The following is a 24,570-nucleotide window of genomic DNA, read 5'->3' as shown; positions in this document are numbered from 1 at the left end:
CATGAGTATTTGTTTAGTTCACTTCAATACCAAACATCTGCCTATTTCGCAGCATTGTGATATATTGATGGAAATGTGTTATAAATGATATACACTCTAACTTTTGGCTCTTCAAGGTTGTGTACACTTACGGAAAACCAAACATATTGAATTCATGCTACATTCTGATGCCAATGAGAAAACAGACTGATTTACAAGTCAGCAATTTCCCCTTTCCATCCAGGACAGAGGCCACATTCAGTTCCCTCAATGGGGCCCAAAAATTATGCGTATCACTCCATAAAAATACTCTGAAATTCAAAATTACAACCTTAATGTGTAATTGGAGGACATAACAAGACTTTATTACTTTTGTGACATTTTTCTAAATTTTTTATCATGTAGAAAGTCAAAATCAGTAAAGTTACCATATTTGGTTCCTTACACAGGGTTCCCACATGTCCTGGAAAACCTGGAAAATGATTGACTAATTTTCCAGTCATGGAAAATAAAAAAAGGTCAAATGTTCTGGAAATTGTTTCGTTGTCCTGGAAAATTATATATCCTCCCCCTGCCTTGTGACCTTGTGCCTAAACTGAGATGAAACAAAGGAAATTGTTTTACAGTGATTTATTGAAAATATACAAACATTTTTAGTTGAAGTGCAGGAGAGAAAGTGGAAGAGAAAGTTGAGTTGGGAGTTGCCCAACTGAACATTGTAACTCCAGTTTGTTGCTAATCAAGTGCTACGCTATAATCTGTGGGTGTGTTTACATTATTCTATGATACGTTTGTCATCAAGATTTTTCACAGATAAATTATACCCATCGGCTAAAATTTACCTAGGGGGTCAAATGAGTGGCCATTTTTGTCAAAAAAAAAAAAGTTGTAAGAAATGCATAGAACTGTGTTGAAATAATGCTAATACATTTGTGCACAAACTACTGATATTATTTGACAGTGGAAGCTATATTTTCAGAAATATTGGATTTTGAATATGGTATAATGGGGTTAGGGTTAATTTGGTGTAATCCCTAAACCCTAACACCTGGTGGGGGGCATTGAAATTAATAAATTCAGTATAGAACAGAATATAGCATAGAATATAAAATAACACAGAATAGAAGAAAATAAATTAAAATAGAATTCTTAAAATGGCATTAGAAAGAGCATAAATAACTGGTGGACGGACGTGACAGTGGACGGACGTAACATTACCCATGATGCTCTGGTCAGTACCAGTACTTTATTAATAATAAACTTATAGACTTACTATTGCTAATTCTCCTCTTATTCATAAATGTTAGTATTGTGGATCTAAAACAATAACAGCTGACACAAAAACACAAAATGTGGCAGTGGACGGATGTGACATGGTTGTTACAGATCCCATCATACTGATGCTCGGCAGCCATGTCACTGTTTCCACAAATGATCCCTATGTAAAAAGTAGGATCAGAATTATTTATTGTATAGTTTGTCATCATACTAAAGAGTAAATAACAATATAGAATTGTTATTTCTTTATAAAAATGCTTATTATTACAAAACTGTTGATTTAAAAAGTGACGTGTGACATTCTTAATGTATGTATTGGTGTAGCATAAGCAGGATGGATCAGCACCATACTCCATATTGCAACCTTTAGAAATAAAACGTGATATGTAGTATATAATCTTGTAAGAAAAATTGGGGAATCTAAAAGAACAGAATATTTGTTTTTCAGGTAAATTCAGTTAAAATAGAACTTGGCCATTTGTGACATGAAAATATAGTAATAATTGTGATGAAATTGGACATTTTTGACCTGAAAACATAGTTCATATGACCATCAACATGTTGCAACAGAACTGAAATCCTGTAAATTTGCCTAACTTGCATTTACCAACACAGAGTTCCTTTGGGGATTCACTTATATTGATTTCTTATGCACAAAGACAGAAATAAGACCTCTAAGCAAATTTCAGCCGAGATAAATTACACCCATAGACTGCCCATCAAATGTCTGAGTAATAAACATAGAAACAATCTGGGTAAATGCAAGTTACAACTGTAGAAAAGAACACTTCCGAAGAATGAGGGGGAATGGATTAGTGTATGATGTAATAACTTGTCTCTGTGGTGGCTGAAAACATCCTGGAAATTTTCAGGGAAAGAGTGGGAACCCTGTTATAGTAAGTGGCAAAAAAAAAAAAAAAAAAAAAAAATCCAAGAAGTATTTATAAAAAAATACAAGGAAAAATGCATGTAAGGTGAAAGGAACATGTATTTTAAAACATTTGAACATTACAACATTACAACAACATAAGTGCTGATCCAGACCCCTGTCCACATCCACATTATCCCTTTGAACATCATTCCTTACATTAGTACCATTGCTTCATGGTACCTAACAAAGCAGGTCCACTCACTGTTCATGGAGAGGTGGACCTTACAGACCCTGTAGACCACATTGGACCTGAGATTGTTGACTCACTGTCCTCTAACTGTTTCTGTCACTGTCTTGTAATGTGTGTGGAAATTACCAAATATTGTCACTTGCCTGTTAAAGAGATATAGTACTTAATCGTCTGTGTAATGTGGTATCTTACTAAAGTGCAATGCTGAGCAATTCATTAGTATATTTTGCCATTTTGCACCACCTGCACCATTTCTTCTTTGGTAAAAGTACTTATGAAACACATGCTGATGTGTGATGCGCTGTATCATTTTATCTTCACTGCTTTTTTTTTGGTTGTATTTATCAGTTGTTTCATCTGTAGCAGCGGAGTGTGTATGTGCTCTATTTTTATCTGCATCCAATTTTTCTCTGCTGTCCAATTTCCCCATGGGCATCATTACAGTTTGATTTGATCTACTGAAATCTAATCTCATCTATCGCAGCAGATGGAGATACAATAGAAACAGGAAGTGGTGATTAAATATAGCCCGCTGACAATGACACTTGCTAGTTTGTCTATTTTATACTTTCTTATACTTTTTGCTACTTTGGTGAAGCAAAAAAAATGACACCATTTATCTGGTTGGGGTGCGATGATTTTAGTTACAGCAACAGCTGGATGTCAGATCTCAGAAAATGACACAAAGTTCATCAATAGAAATGAGCTATGCTGTGAAAACGTTCCATATACAAAGCAGTTTGCCATTGCTGCTATTGGAACCATTTGGTCATCTCTGGTTGCCTTCTGCTTGTTATTTCTGACCAATAAAAGCAAAATAATACCAGAACTTTTGAAAACTTTAACATGGTTCTCATTTTCCACCTCATTTCAAAGCTTGAAGCTAATAGTTGATCTTCAAGAGGAATGCATTTAAAGATTTATTGGTGCGTTGATGGATGGACCTAAACTCTAATCTCCTTCTTACCGAAGATCTTGTTGCTTCATGGCTTTCAAGCTGATTCCAAGTCCGTTCGCGGGCTTATTATGCTCTGAAAATATTACTCAAGTACGCATTTTAGAGAAACCGTGTCGAGGTCGAAGTTCTGTCTCTTGAGTTCTTCCCGACTGAATTGATGGCATTAAAACTGTCAGGCTTAAATCCTAGAATTTGAAAGCCAATTCACATCTGCAAAGTGCATCTGCATTAAGGAAAGTTTCAACATTCACTGAGTTGCACAGCAATTTGTCTTGTATCTTCTGGAAAATATCGGAAGCTTATGTTCTTTGAGTGATGACTGATAATTTGTGGACGACTCATGAAAAGTTCTTAAAGTTCAGATGAAGTTCAGCAAAAAAAACCCCCCAAAAAACCAAACAAAATCGGTGTGTTAGAACATGAAAAGAAGAAAGCAGCAGGCGAGATCTAAAATTATATACCATTAACATGATCGTATTTGAGCTTATCTGCATTCAAAGCTGGCTCCAGGGTGTGAGGTCCTCAGTAAATTTCCATGTAAAGTTTTAATACTTCAAAACTTGCAGAGGATGTGAGGCTTATTGAAATATTTATATAGAGCATGCTGTTACTTCTGCATGAGCAACCCCTTCAAGATGAGGCGTCCTGATAGATACGCTTAATTTGAGCAGAAAATACAGTCTATTAAAATGTGTATACGATGAATATTTAAATGCTCGTCTCAGTTGTGTCCGACGCCAGGGACAGGTGATGATGTTAGCATAACAGGAATGACGGAATACGAGACAGAGGAACATCTCCACGCTCGACCCATGCACCCAGTTCTCCTCTGAACTCGCTGACTCTGTGAATTAAGGATTCTATGCAGCGCTCCTATAGTCGAAACCTGAACCCGTGTGCCATCTCGCCTGGCAGGAGCTATTAGATTCAGCTAATGTAAAACATACCGACAGAGTAACCAGGCCCCCGCCCTCAGAGGAGATTAAAGAACCTCACATATGGCTCCTAATCCCCTTGATTTAAAGGCCAGTTAAAGCACTTCCAATCATGTTTCCAGTTCTTGTTAGATAAAGCCTTATGTTCCTGTTTACTGGAGGCAATGCCAATTTCCTAAATAAGTGTCACATTAATTGTTACAAGTGTCTGCAAATGAGCCCCATGTTTAGAATTAGCAGAATTATTGGAACTAGCCACCAAGTCTCATTTGACAGCACAGATTATATTATAACTTGGAAAGATTCACTGATAACACTGGTTTATAACTTTTTATTTATTTATTTATATATTTTACAAATGATCTGACAGGAAAATCTTAAATGCTTTAACCCATAAAGACCCTGGGCTACTTTTGTGGCAGTTCCCCAATGAATTTTTCTTTCTATTTAACCTTTCTTAAGTGATTTATCACCATTTATTATAATATTATCCTCTATATTTTACATTTTCCACAGTAAATCATGTATTTTCCAATATTTAATTTCCTATATTTACATGAAAATTCAAAGTAAATTCAAAGGTTATTATATCAAAGCAGAAAAAATTGAAGGAAAAGTGAATTTTGTAGCAAATCTATCATTAACTGAACTTAAACCCAGTGTGTTCATCCACTATCATTGATCCAACTGCATGGGTTTTACTGGTGAATCAATGTTGGAATTTTCAGGAAATTTTCAGGAAATGTTGATACTAGCACAAGGAACAAATAGTTACATTTTGGTGGTGATTTTGGGGGGGGGGGGGTTGATCTGCCCTGGCGGAGGTCTGCGCTCTGAGTGCTTTTCCAGTTTATAAATATTTTTTGAATTTTTTTTTTTTTTTTGCAACTTACAGCCAAAGAACTAATTATGGTAACTTCAATGATCTTGATTTTCTACATGACAAAAAATTTTGAAACATTTCACAAAAGTAATAGTCTTGTTTTGTCCTTCAGTATCACACTAAGGTATTTCTATTCTATGTTAAATCTAATCCCAAATGATGCTGCACAAGTGCTAATAGGATTCAAGGATTTTTATTGTCATACCTATCACACATTTACACGAGATGGCACGAAATTTGGTACTCGAGGTCCCAAATTTAGCCCAATAAAAAAAACACTAGAAGCACTTGGAGAGCACAGACCTCTGCCAAGGCAGATCAGTGCCCCCCCCCATTTGTCTGTCTGTTTGTCTGTCCGTGTGCAAGAAAAATCAAAAAGTTATGGACTGATTTGGATGAAAATTTCAGGAAATGTTGATACTGGCACAAGGAACAAATGATTAAATTTTGGTGGTGATCGGGGGTGGGGGGGCCACTGATGTTCCTTGGCGGAGGTCTGCACTCTCTGTTCTAGAAAAGAACTCATAGAGCGCAGACCGCTGCCAAGGCAGATCAGTGGCCCCCCCACCCCCGATCACCACCAAAACTTAATCATTTGTTCCTTGTGCCAGTATCAACATTTCCTGAAATTTTCATTCAAATCCATCCATAACTTTTTGAGTTATCTCGCACACGGACAAACGGACAGACAAACCAATGCTGACCAAACCATAACCTGCTTAGTGGAGGTAACTATATATAACTATATGTACAAGAAAAAGACTTTTGTATAATAATAAAAATAAAGAAAAATGAAAGACCTATGTAGCAGATAGAAACATCATATTTGTCCAATATTAGCTTCTTTTCATTGACTTCCTAGACATGAAAGGAAAATCCTTCTAACACACTCATCCATCAATGATCATACTCCATTATTTATACATTAAAACCCTCCCAGTTCCATCTAACCCAAACAGAACGCCTCATTCTCAGAGCACAGGTTGACTTATACAGAGTTTCTATAACTAGCCTTCAGGTATCCACCTCCTCTCTAGTGGAGCCAGTTCTCTGTTTGCAGTTTTCCCAGAGGCAGATACATTACTTTTAAGATTAGACTTAAAACTTTTCCCTTACTTTGTCTTTTTTTTTTTTTTTCTTCTTCCTGCTCCTTTCTGCAGGTATCTCTGGCTCTGGAGCCGAACTTTCCTGATGTGTGGTTCTGGCCTCCATCCTGCCCAATGTCTGTTCTGTCTTTTCTCTGTTCTTCTCTTTTCTTTCCACTCATCCCACCCAGAGGTTTTTCCTCCCTGCTGTCATCAGGGGTTTTGATCTGGGGGTTTAGTATAGTTTCTCATCTGTATAATATTGTAAGAACTTAATTTGAGATAGTTGTATATATTATTGGCTCCATATCAATGAAACTGAATTGATTTGATTGACTTTCTCCTGCTATAATCTTCTTTGTGGAGGGAAATTTCACAATTGTGCACCCGGTTACCTTCACTGACTCCCTTTGAGTAAGCAGTGGTGGGACGCTGAGCAAAGACAGCATATGCAACATATTACAGTTAGGAAGGAATGGACCCACACACACATGTAAACAAGCACACATAAATCAGAACAGGTGGCTTCCATACTGGACTGGACTGGACTAATTGAATCCATCTCTAGCGGAACAGCAAAGTTTAGCTCATCTTGGTCTACCCCTTAATACGGTCCTGTATAGTTCACAGTGTGGTGACTCTTATTTAGATTTCACATCAAAAACAGTGACATAAAAAAGAACTAAACAAGCCGGCATTCATTCTACTTCTGGCCTTAATACGCGACCACTCATTAGTCAGTATTTTACAACTTTCCCCTGCTTTTCACTTTCTTGATTTAGAATAATAATTTTGTTTTTCCGCCCTTTGCAGGAATTATTGATCCCCTTTGGCACTGGGTGAGTCATTAAAAGTTACCACGAGAAACAAACAGAGGGAAAGGCATCCAAACGGAGCATCTGTGGGCGAGCACTTTGAGCCCCGCGGTCAGGCGTTTCCTGGCAGGCGGTGTGGCCTGATGAGCCAGCGGTGGGGCCGGGGCACTGACACCGATCACATCCTCACTGCAGGAAGGACGCTTCCGGTCACAAATTGGTGCTGAGAGGTGGACCGCCATCTGGCCTGACCTACAGGCGTCCACCAGACGACTGGGTCCAATTACACTGAACATACGCCGGTACCAGGGTCAGTATGGTATAGTATAGGGTGACCAGGTGCTTACGAGCCACATGTGGGACAAGGAGTGTGTTTGTGTGGGACAATGTGGGACACCGTAATGCTGGAACAAAGTGTAGATTTTTAAACTATGTGCATCTTATTGTCGAGCTTATAAATATGAATAACAACAATTTCATTTGGTTGGACACACAGTATGCATATTTTTGTACTGGGCATTTATTTTTTTTGCTTTTTTCCACAGGTTTCAACAACTTTTTTTGCTTGTAAAAACAAAACAAAAAAATGTACTTGTAAAAACTCAAAAAAGAAATCTCAAGTTTCAAATATTGTAATGTAATTGAATACTTTTAGAAAATCAGCTTTTTTTATTTGAGTGTATGTTCTCAACCCTCAAACGTAAATTAATCTATGTGCAATAAAACAAAAAAAGCATAACTGACAACATTTAACACTTCCAGCCAATCTAACATTACTAGGACCAAAAAACCTTTGTGCATCCAAACACGGAACAGTCAAACATTTTGAATTCTAACACAGTAATAAAAATAGAATAAGATAAAATAAATATCCTGTGGAATTTTGTCAAAAAATAAATATCCACATACTTAGCAAAAGCATATTTTGTCACCTCAAGTCTCTCAGTTCAAACTCCAAACTTAAAAATAGGTAAAAGGGAATATGGATCAAATCTAACCAAACATCACATACATACAGTCTCGCTTCAAGTCATACTCGCTTCAATGTGCGATGGAGAAATAAGTTTGACATTGTTCGCAGAGTACCCTCTGTGAATCATCCCCCACTGCTTTCATCCATGTCTTTTCTGTAGTTGCGGCTTCTTTTTTTTTTTTTTTTTGCGCGGAGTTTCCATGATTTCCTCCAATATTTGCACGTCGTTGTCTGAGGCTTTTTCCTTTGTTTTTTTGTGTCAGTGGGCGGAGCTCAGGAGGACGCCGGTGACAGGTTGATGGACTCCTGACCCCACATGTATGTTGGTTGATTGACAGCGGACACAGCCAATGGTGAGAGCGCTGTCACCACTATAAAATTATAGTCATGTTTAGAGAAAGGCGACTGTCCTGCACTTTGGACAGACAGAGCCAATCAAATGCAGGACATCGTCTCAATTTGCGGGATGTGAAAAAAATGGTCATAATGCTGTGTGAATCGGAACACCTGGTCACCCTAGAATAGTATAGCATAATATTGTTTAGGTCAGTAAATGAGAAAATGGGGGTTAATGTAGGAGCAGTCACTTGGCATAGCCTCTCTTTAGGTTAGTTTTGGGAACTTTTTGGCTGGATTGTGGGGCTCCTCTGGGGCAATTACAGCTATATTTTGGAAGTCCACAATTAGTTTTGGGTGATTTTTGGCCCTACTTTTGGCTTCTCTTTGGGTGAGTTTTGGCTAATTTTTGTGGGGATCTGGGGCTTTTCTGGGATAATTATGGCTATATTTTGGAAGTCCACAATTAGTTTTAGGTGAATTTTGACTTCCTTCCCGTTTGATTTTGGCTTGCCTATTTTGGGCCATTTAGGGCCCATACATCCACCCAGAACCTTGCCAAAATGGTGTGCCAGATTTAAGCCATAATGATTTTGCTATCTGGGAGCTACCCAGCAGCCACCGACGACCAAAACCATCTACTGATCTAAAATGTTTGATAACTTCTGATCCACTAATTCTATCGATATATGTCAATAATTGGTGTAAAATACAGTTATTTATCATTTCATGGTCATCAGATATGACCCATTTGGATGTTCAGAGGCTTCATAGTTACCGTGGAAACACCGTCTTCTTCTACAACATTGATTCGCCAGTAAAACCAATGAAGTTGGATCAATGACAGTGGATGGACACACCGGGTTTATGTTTAGTTAATGAAAGATTTTGCAGAAAATAACTTTCTCTTTAGTTTTCTCTGTTTCTAATATAATAATCCTCAACTTTAATCTGAGCTTTAATGATCAATACATTAAATATAGGAAAATACCTGATGATCACTAAAAAACACAAAATACAGAGGATTATGTCATAATAAATTGTGATAAATCACTTAAGTAAACTTAAATATAGAGGAAAAAATATATTTTGGAACTGCCACAAAGAAACACTGGGTCTTTATGGATTAAAAAAGGCCCATTTATGACCTGATGCTATGGTTCACCTGGTAGAGCGTCAACACCTCTATTCAACCCTTGTCAATTTTTATAGTGTCTGTCCAAAAATGTCTAAAAAGCCCAATAATATCCAAAAAAAAAAAAAAAAAAGACAAATTCATGGGTAAAAATCCTGAACATGTTAAGCCATTACATTTACATCTTCACAATGACCATGAACCTCATTATGAGCTCTTGACTTCTTTTTTTTTTTTTTTTCATAAATTTGTGACTTAAATCTGAGATTTTAAGGTTTTTCTTGACCATGGAGGCCTCTAACCTCCCCTTATTATTTTCACATCTTCCTAAGACCCGGGAGAGCAAAAGTTAAGGCTTTTTTACATTAAATAATGTTCTTGTTTGGAAATGGCATGATGCAGCAGTTTGTTTTTTTAATTATTTTATAGATTTTTTTTTTTCTTTTACATTTTCAAGAACAGACATTGCAAGATACATCACAAAACAGAAAAATGAAAAAAAAAAAAAAAAAGAAGAAATCCACCCCTTTGCTCCTCCCTCACCCCTAAGCAAATAAAACAGAGGTCAGCAACAAAAATGACAAGAAGAAAGAACTATCTGCTCTAATGGGATACAAAAGAAAAATATAACAGTACAATTAGCGCCATCTGTGAGTATACATCTACAGTGATTTTCAGTCCAGTCTAAAAAAAAAAAGTAATTATGAGAATGAATTAAATATGATTAGAATATGTTCAAGATTGTTTTGACAAATAAGATAGGAGTAATGCAGCAGGTTTATGTTTTTATGCAATGTCTTTTGCAGTGGACAGTGTTTTTACCCCTTTTGTTTGTTTGTTTTTGGCAAGAAACTCTTGTCCCCTACAGACAACAAAAATGCATTGCTGGGTCTTAAGAGACTATTGGTCTTAATGTAGTATTGCACTAAAATGAAAGCTACAGCTGAAACGTTAACTGAAATGAATAACAAAAACCTAATTAGAATTAAAATTTCAAAACAATAGAAAAATTACAATGAATTCAAAGCAAACTACACTGAAATAGAATAAAATCTGCCACGTTTTATTGAGTTGTTAATGCTTTGGGATTATGTGATTTTTATTAAATGACTTCTAAATCCACACACAAAACCAAAGGGAAATATAACACTGAAGCTATAAAAAAACTTAAGTAAAACTGTTCAGTTCCACAAACTAAAATTAACAACTCATGCGCTTATAAAACAGACTAAACTGAAGTCAAGCACCAAACGCAAAACTATAACAACTGTTACTTGTTACTGAGCGCCATGAAAATAAATGTGTGTTTATTTAAGTAATATGCATGCTTAAAAAAAAAAAAAAAAAAAAAGAGGAAACAATAAAAATAAATGCAGCTAAACGTCTGAAATAATATGTGAACTAGTTAATGGTGGATAAAGAAAATTTTCAACAGACTGTAATGGTATATAAATCTAATACTTGTCTAAGTTCATCTGCTTTTAGTCGTATATTAGGTAAAATACATATTCATATGTACTTGGAGGAGTGTTTTTTTTTTTTTTTGTTTAGTTTTTTTTTTTTTTTTAAGTCTGTACATCCAGATTGATTTGGGAAAATAACCACAAATCCACCATAATCTGAATTTACTTTGTGACTTATGTAAGGTAGCACAGGGGCCTTTAGATCTGCTTAATCCTTACAGACTGTCCTTTTGTGAACCCCTCAAAGTATTTACTCTTCCCAGCCCCCTGAACCTTAAATCCAGGCATTAAGATAAATACAGGAGGAAATTCAGCTTCCCTTTACAGACCCTCTGGCCCTCTGATTGGCATTACTATCCTCTTTTCCTGTAAGGCTCTCCTGTTTTTGCGTACATTTCCCCTCATTTCTTATCCTCGGCAGTCGCTGCTTTTCTTATCTGTCAACACAGGTCATCAAATAAGTTCTTCATCCTTCCATATCGTCCCCCCCCTCCTCTCCTTCTCTGCATGAGCCATGTGTCTTTTCCAGCATGCTACTTAATCTGTGGTGTAGTCGTCATCTCCTCCTCCTGATGATTATACAGTGGTCTGGGTCTCTGTCTCCCGTCTGGCTGCCTCCCCCCTCCCCAGTCGATCCCCAGACTCTTACCTCAGCTCCCCTGGCCGGGCTGATTAGCCCCCTGCCGCAAAAGAGCAGCGGTGCGGGTTTATGAGGGCAGTTTATGGGGGGCTATCAAACCTTATCATCACAGAAAAGCTTCGCCACAGAAAGCTGAGGGCTGTTTCTAGATCAGTAAGCTTCTGGAGATTATAGCCAAACTGTGTGGGCCTCAGTCAAGCTTGGTCGACAGGGGCTCATTCTGATAAATGTGTGTCTATAATAATCCTTTTAATATTTACTCAAGCAATATAAAAAAATAAATACAAAAAAAGTTTGGCCGAGCTATAATGAGGAATTCCTTGCCTGAGATATTCACAGGTATTTATACCACAAGGGGCTACCAATACCAGTGTAATACCACTGATGGCCACTAGAAGGTGGAGCCAAAATGCTTAGCTCCAATTTACTCCCATTTTAAAAAAATGGCGATGGCTACTGCCACAGTACTGTGGCACGAAATATAGATTGCCACAGAGCCAATCAAATGTTAGCATTTGTCCTACAGCCAATCATGGGTACTGTTACATGAACTCATTAACCTCTTGTTCCCACAGTACTGTGGTCAAATATGGCATATACTTCAGTGCATTCTTTTGTGCATTTTGGTACCACAGTACTGTGGCAACTGATGGAAGAAATGACAAATTAGTGGTAGTTTATAGTATAGAATAGTAATTATTGTTGTAAATGTTCTATATGTTGTTTTATGGTGTTCTTTGCTCTGTGCAGTCAGTGAGGCTGGAGAAGGTGGGCGGAGCTACTTGTTATATGTGGCAGTGTGTCATATGACTTCTCAGTTCTGTGTCAGTTCAGTGTATTGAGTGCTGTGGTCCAAAAAAAAATCAATGTATGCTACTTTGACCAGAAATTGAACATCCAAGTCTTCTGTGTTGCAGTCTAATACCTTACCGAATGAGTTAAATCTCCACCGATTCAAAGTGTGACCTATTTGCTATCTGATTGTCTTGGTATTTTATGGGATATAACAAGTTACCAGTCTAGACATGATATAACAAGGGTGCTGATTGGCCCTTTGGTAATAGACAAACTGATATTTCATGCCACAGTACTGTCAGTAGCCACTTTGTTAAAAAATAGCACAAAATACAACAAAAAAAACCCTGCAACCTCCATGATTTATGGTCTTATTTGCTTTATTTTCACCCTCTATTAAGTGAAATTGTGACCTTGAAGTAAATTATTGCCATGTTAAGGGTTAAATGTATAAAATGTTTCCAGTCTTCTGTGCTTACGATTATGTTGGGGTGTGTTTAGTGCCTTCATTTGCTGCTAACCTCATTTCTAAACAAAGATCCTGGTGGTCTATATTGATAGTACCTGCCTATCAATGATTTCTTACAGGTTTTGTTTTTCAAATTCCCTTCAACAATGTGCAACACAAGCCACAGTTAGCTTAGCTCCTTGTGGCTCAACATAGACTAAAAATGAATGCACAAGTCTGTGCAAATGTTACATATTGAAAATATGATTAATTACATTTCAAAGCTAATAGAAGCTGACTTATGTTTGGCTGACAGCTGTCTTGCATAGTGGTTTAGGTTTTTCATGACTGATAGCTCTACTTTATTTGGTGTCAAGATTTTACACCAAACAGCGTCACTTGGTTCCCCCACTGCCCCGCACCTTTGCTAGACTAGAGACACACATGTTGATGCTTTTTTGTTTTTACATTAAAATGCCATTTCTAAGAGACTCAGATCAGGAGAAAATTGACTTTGCTTGGGGGCCTGTATTCATCTGGCAACACAGAGTTCATCTAAAAGAGGTAAAAATGAATGTGAAAATTATGGAAATGATACTTATGTTAAAATAATGTTGGTTACCTGTAGAAAATGGCATTTTAATACATTTTCATTTTATTTAGACTGTTTTAATCAACTGTCAGTCCTCTACACAATGTTCTCAGCCCTTCAGACCACGCCCACTTAAGACACAGGAAGTGTGCTGTTTCATATAATTAATCAAGTGTACAGTGCATCGTCTTTGCAAATGGAGGATCATTTTTTTCTTTCCTTTTTCACACTAACAAGAGCATAAAATGATTTCGACATGCAAATTTTACTTAAAGTTACTGGTCTGTCAACTACATTAATGTTTGCATCAGTATACAGGGTGGGGAAGCAAAATTTACAATGAACATTTAGTTGTTTTTTCTCAGCAGGCACTACGTCAATTGTTTTGAAACCAAACATATATTGATGTCATAATCATACCTAACACTATTATCCATACCTTTTCAGAAACTTTTGCCCATATGAGTAATCAGGAAAGCAAACGTCAGAGTGTGTGATTTGCTGAATGCACTCATCACACCTCAGCTTTCGATTTTGCGATAAATCTGTCATTTCTGCGGTTCAGAACAGCATCGATAGTGAAGATCTTTTCATCTGAAAAGATCGTTACAATGGAGGACTTTTTCTTGAACCATGTTAGAATTTTCTTGCACCTTTCCAATCTCTTTTCCGTCATAGCTGTTATCAACAAGTGTTTTGGTGTTCTTGTAAGAGTTTAACTTCAAATCATATTTTACTGCATTTCTAACGGTCTTGTTGTCTACCTCAAGTTCAATTGCCATTTTTTTCATGGATTTGGTTGGATCCTTTAGGATTTTGGATTTCAGAGCTTTAATAAAAGCTTTGGTACGTTTTTTTGTTGCTTCCTCCACTTCCAGACTTTCTGGTAATAGTTTTGCTCATAGTCATTCTCTTCTTTACATTATAAACAATCTTTATGGACACTCCAACTATTTTTGAAATCTTCTTTGGTGTGACGAGTGCATTCAGCAAATCACACACTCTTTGACTTTTCCTTTCCTGATTACTCATATGGGCAAAAGTTTCTGAAAAGGTATGGATAATAGTGTTAGGTATGATTATGACATCAATATATGTTTGGTTTCAAAACAATTGACGTAGTGCCTGCTGAGAAAAAACAACTAAATGTTCATTGTAAATTTTGCTTCCCCACCCTGTACAATACATGACATAGACTTTATACTGTTATCCAACTCAACTTGATACTGCTGTAATTACATGATACTGTTTAATATAACCTTTCAATGTGGTCAGTGTTTTTAGGGAATTTTCAGTTATGTGGCTCAAACAAGACAAATGGCAGTGGAAAAAAAAGAAAACTTGAAGCTTAAAATAAATAAATAATGTAGTGGTTACATCCTCATCCCTTACAAAGTCCATGGATTTAACATAATAACTACCAAGTCTATGAAAGAGGGCAGTTTTATTAAGATTTATCCATAAACACATCCCGGATGACATTTATCGCCTCTTGATTCACCAAATCTGTAATGTGCTTGTACATAGAAGAATCGGGATGCGTCTGATTTAAAGAGCAAAGTGCCTTATTGATCTGTTTGCTGAGTGGTCTGTCAAAAATATTACGAATAGCAGCAGCAAAAATCCAAAATATATCTGTTATCTGTCATTCTGGGTGGTGAGTGATCAACCACCATTTATATGTCAACTGAGATATGACTATACCAGAGGTTTCTTCTTTATTTAGTCGACAAGTTCTTGCTGAGGAATGGAAGGATGTTGCAGTTTATTACACTGCAGTAATGTGACAGAGGCATATTGTCCATGTAAATTTGTCAGCATTTGGTCTTGAAAGCTATAAAATACTGTATCTTTTTGTCAACATTTCCATTTTGGCTTCGAATATCATTATATAGTTGAGAAATGTGTGGCTGTTGTTGGAGTTGTCTTAAGAATAGGCTTGGAAGCAAAACACAGAGGAGGATCATCCCACTTTCTAGCCTGAGGAAATCAAGATGGGAAGTGAAAGGGGCGTCTTTGGGAATGTGGGGAATCCCAGACGCTGTTTTTGGCAGGCGGGTAGGGCATCCTGAGGGCTTCCACAGGTTGAATCGTAAAGAAACACACCTGATAAGACAGGTAGAGCAGAATCAAAACAAACACAGGAGGTGGATGATGGATAGAAAAAGAGAGTTGGTTGAAAATGTAAATAGTTCCATTTCATGAGCTGAACTCCGGTTTCGCGTGACATTTCCCAGTGCATATGTTTCATCATTTAACCCAGGGGTGTCAAACTCATTTTCTTTCAGGGGCCACATTCAGCCCAATTTGATCTCCAGTGGGCCGGACCAATAAAATAAAAGCATAATAACATATAAATTATACCAGTAAAATAATAGCATAATAGCCTATAAATATTGACGACTCCAAATTTTTTATATGCAAAAAATAACATTAGATTATGAAAACATTTACATTTTACAAACTATCCAAACAAAAAAAGATGTGAATAATCTGAAAAAACTGAAATTTCTGAAGAAAAATAAGAAGAAATAATAATAATGAAAAATATATCAATATTATGCCTCAACTTATGATTAATACATATGCATTACAGATCAGGCAGAATATTGTTAAAATTGCACTTTATTTTCTTTAGATATTTCAGGTTGTTCATATTTGTTCAGGTTATTGACATTTTATTGTTAAAGGATGTCAGAATTTAATGTTCTTTGCAATAAATCAAAGACAAAAAATTGATGTTGCCATTATTTACAGGCATGATGTCATTTTTTTTTTTTCCACCAAGAAGAAAATTTGGAGTCATTATTCCTAGGTTATTATGCTATTATTTTCAAGTTTGATGCCCTTGACTGTGAATATCTTCTGCACTTTGCAAATTCATCCTGCGGGCCGGATTGGAACCTTTGGCGGGCCGGTTTTGGCCCCCGGGCCGCATGTTTGACACTTGTGATTTAACCCATAAAGACCCAAACAGTCACCGGTGACACAAACCATCTACAGATCTAAATTGTTTAATGCCCATTGATCCATTAATCCTATCAATCCATGTAAATAATTGGTGTAAAATACAGTTTGTCATTTTTTCATGGTCATCAGATATGACCCATTTGGATGTTCAGAGGCTCTGTAGTTACTGTACATACACCGTCATCTTCTACAACACTGATTCAACAGTAAAACAATGGAGTTGGATCAATGGCAGTGGATGAAGACACTTGTTTTTACATTCAGTTAGCAATATCTTTGCTGAAAGAATCCCTTTTTCCTAATTACCCCACCCAAAGGGAAGGCAAGGGGTATTGTTTTTGGTTCAGCTTGTTTCTTTGTTAATACTCTAGCAGCAAAACTATTGGTTGAATTCATACCAAATTTGGTTATAGATTGCCAGTGACCAAGAATAGATGTGATTACATTTTTGGGAAAAACAGGTCAAAGTAAAAATTTTTTATGAATTTTTAAAATCGTTTTTTCCCCCTATTTCCTTATAAAGGCTGACATTTCAAATGTTTGTAGCAGCAAAACTATTGGTTGAATTCATGCCAAACTGGGTTTATATATTGCCAGTGACCAAGAATAGATACGACTACATTTTGGGAAGTGTAGCTGAAATTTAACATTTTTATGATTTTTTTGCAATTTTTTTTCTTCTCCCATTTACTCACAATGGGCGAGATTTCAAATGTCTATAAAAATCTCCAATTTTGTTTCAATTTACTTCAAACTTGGCACAAATATAGAGGCAATTGCTATGCTGACAACCGCACATACTTAGACATGATGACATCAGCTGGATCGATGCCAAAATAAGCTACAATACGTGCAAGGGGCCTGGCACCACTTGTTTTTCTCTGTTTTGATATAATTAACTTTGAATTTACTGAGTTTTCATGAACATCTACATGATCTGTGAGTTAAATATAGAAAAACACATGATTTACACCAAAAAATGCAAAATACAGAGCATAATATTACTTAAAAAAAAGATGTTAAATCAGTTAAGAAAGGTAGATATAGCAAAAAAAAAAAAATTTGGAAACTGCCACAAAAATAGCACTGGGTCTTTATGGGTTAATCAGAGGATGCATTAAATGAGTGACTCCCTGCAGACATGTTCAATGTGTCAAACTGTGGCCATTAATCAAATTAGTCGGGGTCTCATTTATTAAAATATGTTTGTCCCATTCAAAGGGGGGCAATTACCATCAGATGCAATATGATGCAATTTCATCAGCTTTTTCACGTCTACTTTTTTTTTTCCCTAATTTCTGACTGAGCTGAATGAAAGCTGGCATGTCGTGAAAGCTCGACACAAGATGAATGTTTCGCTTTCAAAACATCTGCTTCATTTTCATCAGCCATTGAATCGCATCGATCATGCATCTCCAGCGCGTTATTGGCTCATCCTGAGGGAAATTCCCACCTTTCGGGGGAAATTGCAGAGGGCTTTCAGGTGAATGGGGAAATTAGTCATGTGTACTTTATCCCCCCACCCCACCCCAGCTGATGTTCTTAGTGAGTTTTTGTACTTTAGAAGTACAGGTAACGTCCATAAAAACCTACTGACATATCAAATAGCTGTTTAATTCACTGGCTACAACTGTCTTTAGATCAGTGTTTCTCAACCTTAGGGTCACCTGGAATTCAAATGGGGTCACCTGAAATTTCTAGTAATTGGACAAAAAAATTAAATAAAATTAATAATAAAGTGTGTGTGTGTGTGTGTGGGGGGGGGTATTTTGGGTACTTTGACTCTGAGTTAAAAAAGCAAATGAAAGTCATATTTATGGTGTTTTTTGTGTTTAACCCTTTGCAAGTGCCTTGCTCAAGGGCACATCAGCCAACAGCTCCCATTATAGATCAGTAATCCATGTACTGTCCTTTAAAAATCAAACAAGTAGACTTAAACTGCAATCACAACTCACAAATTATCACAGTCTGATGATGATTTTTTTCCCCCCGCCAGTGCTCCCCAAAATGATCCATTTTAACTGGTTTCAATGGTTTCACATACATTTCTATAAACGGTACAGCAGCCCTTTTCATCATGTGATACTGCACTATATACTGCAGTGTTTTTCAAACTTGGGGTTGCCTGAAATTTCTAGTAATTGATAAAAAAAAAATATACATATATATACATATATATATATATATATATATATATATATATATATATATATATATATATACAGACATTTCAGTTTTTTCCAGTTATTCACATCTTTTTCAGTTTGGATAGAAATAGTTTAATCACTTCATGTTGTTTTTTGCACTAAAAAATTTGGAGTTGTCATTATTTATAGGCTATTATGCTATTATTTTACTGGTCTGGCCCACTGGAGATCAAATTGGACTGAATGTGGCCCCTGAAAGAAAATGAGTTTGACACCCCTGCTATAGTAGGTAATTCATTTATCAGACAGGGGTAGTTGTTTGTTTACCTGCTTTACTAGTTTCAGCTACTATTCTAGCAAACTATTACATGATCAAAAACAAATTCATTTCAGCAAAAAAAAAGTCTCCGTTTTGAATGTCTGTGGTCGCCAGAGATTTCTGATGTAAAAATGGGGTCACGAGTCAAAAAAGGTTGGAAACCACTGCTTTAGATCCATTACATATTGGCTTTCCTTAGTTTCCATTTACATTGATTGATTATTTGTTGTGATCCCCCCATCTAATTTGTGTCTCGTTTAAGAAATGATCAATGCTCTGATTAGTGTATCCGTTATGTTGATTCGTCTTCCATCTGACAGAGGGTAGAATATTTCCCAGAGCAGCTGCATCTGCATTGTTATGGTCAACTCATCCCTGTCACCGTCTGATCCTTTCACGCATAAAGTCTGGAGTTTTCTTTCCCAAATGTGCCGGTGACTTCCCAACGACAGCACATTAAAAGATAGGCTTACACTTCTTTGTTTTGTTTTCATAAAAGTACTTTTCTACTGAGGGCCCGAAAGTGAGATTGAAGATCAGACGAAGTATTTTTTTGTCACAGTGGGACTCTGGGTCTATCCATCACCCCTGTCAGTGGCTGAACTGAACCCTTGCATGAGTTACCACAGACACATCTGCAGAAAATACGCCATGAAATTGTGTGGCTCCTGCACCACCGGGGCCATCTGCCCTTCCTCCCACTTCTGCAGCCATCTCTCCTGCAGTCCACAGGGGCTCTGTGTCAGTGGGTCGGCTTTACCCACTCGGCTGCCTCTCATTTCTATTGGCTAATTTTTCATGTGTTTCCCAGATTGCACCTGGGCACAGTAGCGCAGTCTGAATGAGGAGTACATAGGATTGTGTTAACTTTAGAGTTGTTTAAAGGAGTGATAAATTAGCTTTTTACCTCTGCCAACAACAACGGAGGTTATGTTTTCGTCGGGTTCTGTCTGTCTGTCTGTTAGCAAGATAACTCAAAAAATTATGGATGGATTTTGATGAAATTTTCAGGAAATGTTGATGGGGGGGGGGTCTGCGCTTTTTCTAGTTTAAAAGGGAATTATGCGTTTTAAAACATTTTCCTGTGGTCTACACGAACTGTAAATGCTATGCTTGTGTTGTGACAGTTTGAAACTTTCATTTATTTATTTTATATTATTTTGTTATATTGATTTATAAGGGGTGCCAGCCAGGTCTCTCTCCTGGCATTTAAGATGTTAAGTCGGGTAGTCGGTTTAATTCAGTCTTTTGTACATGCTTGAGTTTTTGTTTTTGGTTATTTAGCTTTTGTTTGTTTGTTATACCTCAAACCCACACAAAGGATGCAAGCTGAATTAAACAAACACCCTGCACATTAAATGACGAGAAAAGAAATCCCAAATTTAAACCAATTAAAATTCTAAATCATGTATTGCAGACAACACACAAATTCAAATGCACAAACCCCCCCCCAAAGTCCAAAACTCGAAACAAATCCACCAACCAAGGCAAAATCAAACTCAAAAACCAAACTTTTTTCCAACAGTTTCTCCGAACAAAATAGTCCACAAGTGCACAGTATATTTCCTCTGCGTTGTGTTTTGTTGCTAATAAATGTATTTAATGTAATGTACTGTAGGACAGAGATTGAGTAAAGCGTCTTTTACTTTAGTCTGTGAAAATATTTTTCCTCAGTTCTACTAACATACATGCCTTGCTCATTTGGGTTCCTGTATTGTTGCATCTTATTCCAGGAAGCATTTACTCACTGTTGTGTTGTTATACTTACTTGACAGTTATAGTGTGACAATTTGTGGCTTGGTCTCATAATTTCCTTAAGTAAAGTAAATTTTATTTATAGAGCATTTTTCACAGAAAGGGAGTCACAAAGTACTTACAGTGAGAGACAGTTAAAATACAGTTTAACCCTTTCATGCATGAATTATGAGAACCTTAAGATTTTTTCCTGAGTATTTTTATTCCTCTTTAGGCATTAAAAAACAGTGCAATGGAGAAAAAAAAAGTGTATGAACTTATTTTTCATGGAGTTGCAAAAATGTCCTCTTAGCTGGACACCATGCATTTAATTTTTGAACCAAACATGTATTTACTGATATACTGTGTGAAAACTATGTAATAAAAACATGTTTAATGCTGCTAATCCAATTTTTTGTCACATTTTAACAAACTCTAATACTAGTTATTACTTCATGGAGATAATATGCAAAAAAAAAACCAAACAAACACCTTTTTGTTAAAAAAAACAAACCTGTTAATTACAGTCTAATAACGATATCAAGCTATTTTTTTTACACTTAAACATATCACTGCAGATTAGGTGTATAAAGAACAGCAAATTTACAATAACGGTATCAATGTCAGTGTATGGGATGATGCATAAGTGTCCACTGTGTTGGCTGATATGGAACTAAAACTACAAAACCCATGAATATATAAGAGAACAGCTGTAGAATAACTGTCCGCTGTAGTGACCACTATGCATGAAAGGGTTAAAATACAATTTAAAATGCAATTAACCCTTTCATGCACGAATTATGAGAACCTTAGTCACATTTTTTTCCTGAGTGTTTTTATTCCTCTTTAGGCCTGGAAAAAAAAACAAAACAATGCAATTCAAATTTTTTTTAACAAACCTATTTTTCATAGTTACAAAAATGTCCACCATGTGTTTAATTTTTGAAGCAAAGAAACATGTGTTTAAAACGCAATATCAGAAAGTGATATACTGTGTGAAAACTACAAAATAAAAATATTTTCAATGCAGCTAATCTGATGTTTTCTCTCAGTTTAATCCTTAGGGGTCATACTCTAATACTAGCTATTACTCACTTCATGGAGATAATACAAAAAAAATAAAAATAAAATATACTCAAACATGTTAGTGCAGATCAGGTTTATCAAGAACAGCAAAGTTACAGTAATGGTCTGAATGTCAGTGTATGAGATGGTGCCTAAGTGTCCACTGTGTTGGCTAATATGGAACTAAAACAACAAAACCCATGAATATACAAGAGAACAGCTGTAGAATAACTGTCCACTGGAGTGACCACTGTGCATGAAAGGGTTAAAATACAGTTAACAATACTGTGTGGGACCAGCGTCGCTATTTCATGATAACTTGAGCAAAAATAGAAAAAGGAAAAAAAAAAAAAAGTGACGTGAACCTGGAAAACCATACGGTTGACCCTTCTCATTACTCATTTCGACACCCTGATTTGCATTTCATAGTTCTACAACAGATTCTCCCTGTGAGTCGGGGTTCATCTTTATCTGGCAGCGCTGGGGCAAATAATTGATGTCCTAATAGAGTGGAGTAATTGAATAATGGTCTCAGGTAATGAATTTGGTCGGAGACACTCCACTCAGACAGTTATTATCTGCTCAAAGATCCCGAGGCCAGAGATGCCAATTACACGCCACACAACTCTCAAAAAAAAAAAAAAAACATAACCACAACCTCTTTTACTGTCCGTCTCAGAGGACAGCGGGCACCGTGTCTGAATGTGTCCAACGGAAAGAAAGACGGCAAGAAAAAGAGAAAGAAATGAAACAATCCTCCCCTTATGTCAGATCAGATTGGAACATTCTTGCCATTTTCACACCGCCCAGCCGATATTATTTGGGAGGCTTAGGAAAGGCAATCTAGTCTTGCTGCAGGCGCTGTGGAGAGCTGTGATGCGAGCTCAACCCCAACCAATTCAATGACTGAATTCCCTTATGCCTTTGCATGGGAGTGTTATGAGAATACTTGCCCTTATACTTAACAAGGTTAGGCATTTTTATTATTCCTGCTTAAATAGTCTGTGTTTTAGCTGGAATGGGAGAAATCTCCAGGGTCCCCCCCTCCCCTGCTCAGGTGTCTCTTCTCTGGGGAGGGTGGGGGGGTCTTGGCATCCCCCCACACACACACACACACACACACACTGCCGGTTTCCCTACATCCTACCGCACAGAGAGGTATTTGCGGTTTTGTAACAGGATCGAGTCTCTCCGGCCAAACAAAACAATAGGGAAAACCTTAATCCAAATTTGCTGTCTGAACAGATAAGTCCAATTCTCATTTCATTCAAGTGTTCTTTGGTATTTTTTTCCGATCAGAATGAACTACCGTGTCAGAAAAGTATGCAGCGGGCTTCTCAGATGGCAGATGTTGGTATGCTATTCTTTGATGGTATCAGGTCGAAGGGGCTCAGAGATGTGAAATGTGAGACGTGATTTAATTGATTTCTATCCGGTGACAGTAAGTTTAATAACACAAAAACAACAAACTTTACTCGGGGGTTTACAATTGCGACTCAAATGCGTAGAAATAGGAATGCTTTTTTGTGGTTTCAACACACGCAGACTCAAAGAACATCTTTTATTTATCTTTCATGCGTTTGTTTCTACTGCACTTTCTTTTGCAGTTCTGTTATTTTTTTACTTTTGTCATCTTTTTCCACTTAAACTACACTCTTAAAGGTGCTGTATAATTAAAATTTTGCTCATATACTTAATTACAAACTATGATGAAGCTCAGATTGTGTTTAAGTTCAGCGCTTTTCAAACATGCACAGATGTAACAAAGGTTATGGAAGGTTTTAAAAGGAAACAGAGTTTAATTTACTTTAACTGTAACTACAGATTTATATGAAAACAGACAGGAGATGGAGTAATCATCACAGAAGGTTAAATCAGAAACATGCCCTTTTTTTCTGTGTAATTTTGCCTCCACACAAAAACAACTTTTTTTTTTTTTTTATGTTGCTTTCCAGTTCTTGTGTTGTTTCCATGGTCGGTTGCTCAAAGTGGAATGTTTTCACAATTAAAAATCTGAGTTTAAGGTGGAACTGATACCAGCAGGTTTTTGTGACATCACATATTTTGGTGTGAATCCAGACTGATTATGTAGCTTTAATGGAAATCCACATATAACAGACATTTAAGAGGAAATGCATCTTTTATATTAATGTTAAACTTTGCAAATGAGCAATAATAGGAAAAAAAATGTTGCTATTGTACTGTTCTGAAAACCATGTCTGTCTACACTGTCTATAAAAACCTGCAACAAACTCTTTATCCCTTTAACTGGTGCAGTTGTAGCTTCTCATTTTTTAGACAACCATCAGTTTGATGGAGATCAGAAAGATTGGACTGTTTCAGTGGAAAAGGTCATGTGATCTGATGAGTCCAGATTGACCCTGTTCCTGGGTTTGATTCAGTTGGTCAGGTCTAAGTTCAGCAACGTTTTGTACCCAAAAAATGAGGTCAACTGAACATGGACATACTGAAGGACCAGGTAGGAACATCAGTGGATTTATTTATTTGGTTTTTTTTTTACGATAATACCAGGATTCATCAGGTCAAACAGTGACAGAGGATGTGACATCATTTTCACACATGGATCGAAAACCAGAGTCTGAACCTGAACCCCACTGAGAGTCTGAGATGGGATGGAACAGACTTTACACTGGTGTGCTCTCCTGTTCATCTGTCCATCCTTCCATCCTTCCTTCTTTTCTTCTGTCCTTCCCTCTTTCCTTCTGTCATTTTTTCTTTCCTTCCTTCTTTCCTTCCTTCTGTCTTTCTTTCCTTCCTTCTGTCCCTCCTTCTTTCCTTCCTTCTGTCCCTCATTCCTTCCTTCTGTCCTTCCCTCTTTCCTTCCTTCTGTCCTACCTTCTTTCCTTCCTTCTGTCCTACCTTCTTTCCTTCCTTCTGT

At 36.8% G+C, this 24,570-nt stretch overlaps 1 long non-coding RNA gene across 1 annotated transcript; it reads left to right on the top strand.

The window, feature by feature from the left end:
• The first annotated feature begins 1,625 nt into the window (after positions 1–1,625).
• On the top strand, positions 1,626–24,037 carry LOC115410506 (uncharacterized). The gene is made up of 3 exons (XR_003934102.1): positions 1,626–1,636; positions 10,671–10,682; positions 23,970–24,037. It is a non-coding gene; the product is annotated as an uncharacterized LOC115410506 (long non-coding RNA).
• Positions 24,038–24,570: the final 533 nt, after the last annotated feature.

This window comes from Sphaeramia orbicularis, chromosome 19 (assembly GCF_902148855.1).
Source record: "Sphaeramia orbicularis chromosome 19, fSphaOr1.1, whole genome shotgun sequence".
In the NCBI taxonomy this organism is placed as follows: domain Eukaryota; kingdom Metazoa; phylum Chordata; class Actinopteri; order Kurtiformes; family Apogonidae; genus Sphaeramia; species Sphaeramia orbicularis.
This window is presented reverse-complemented; position numbering and strand designations above follow the sequence as displayed.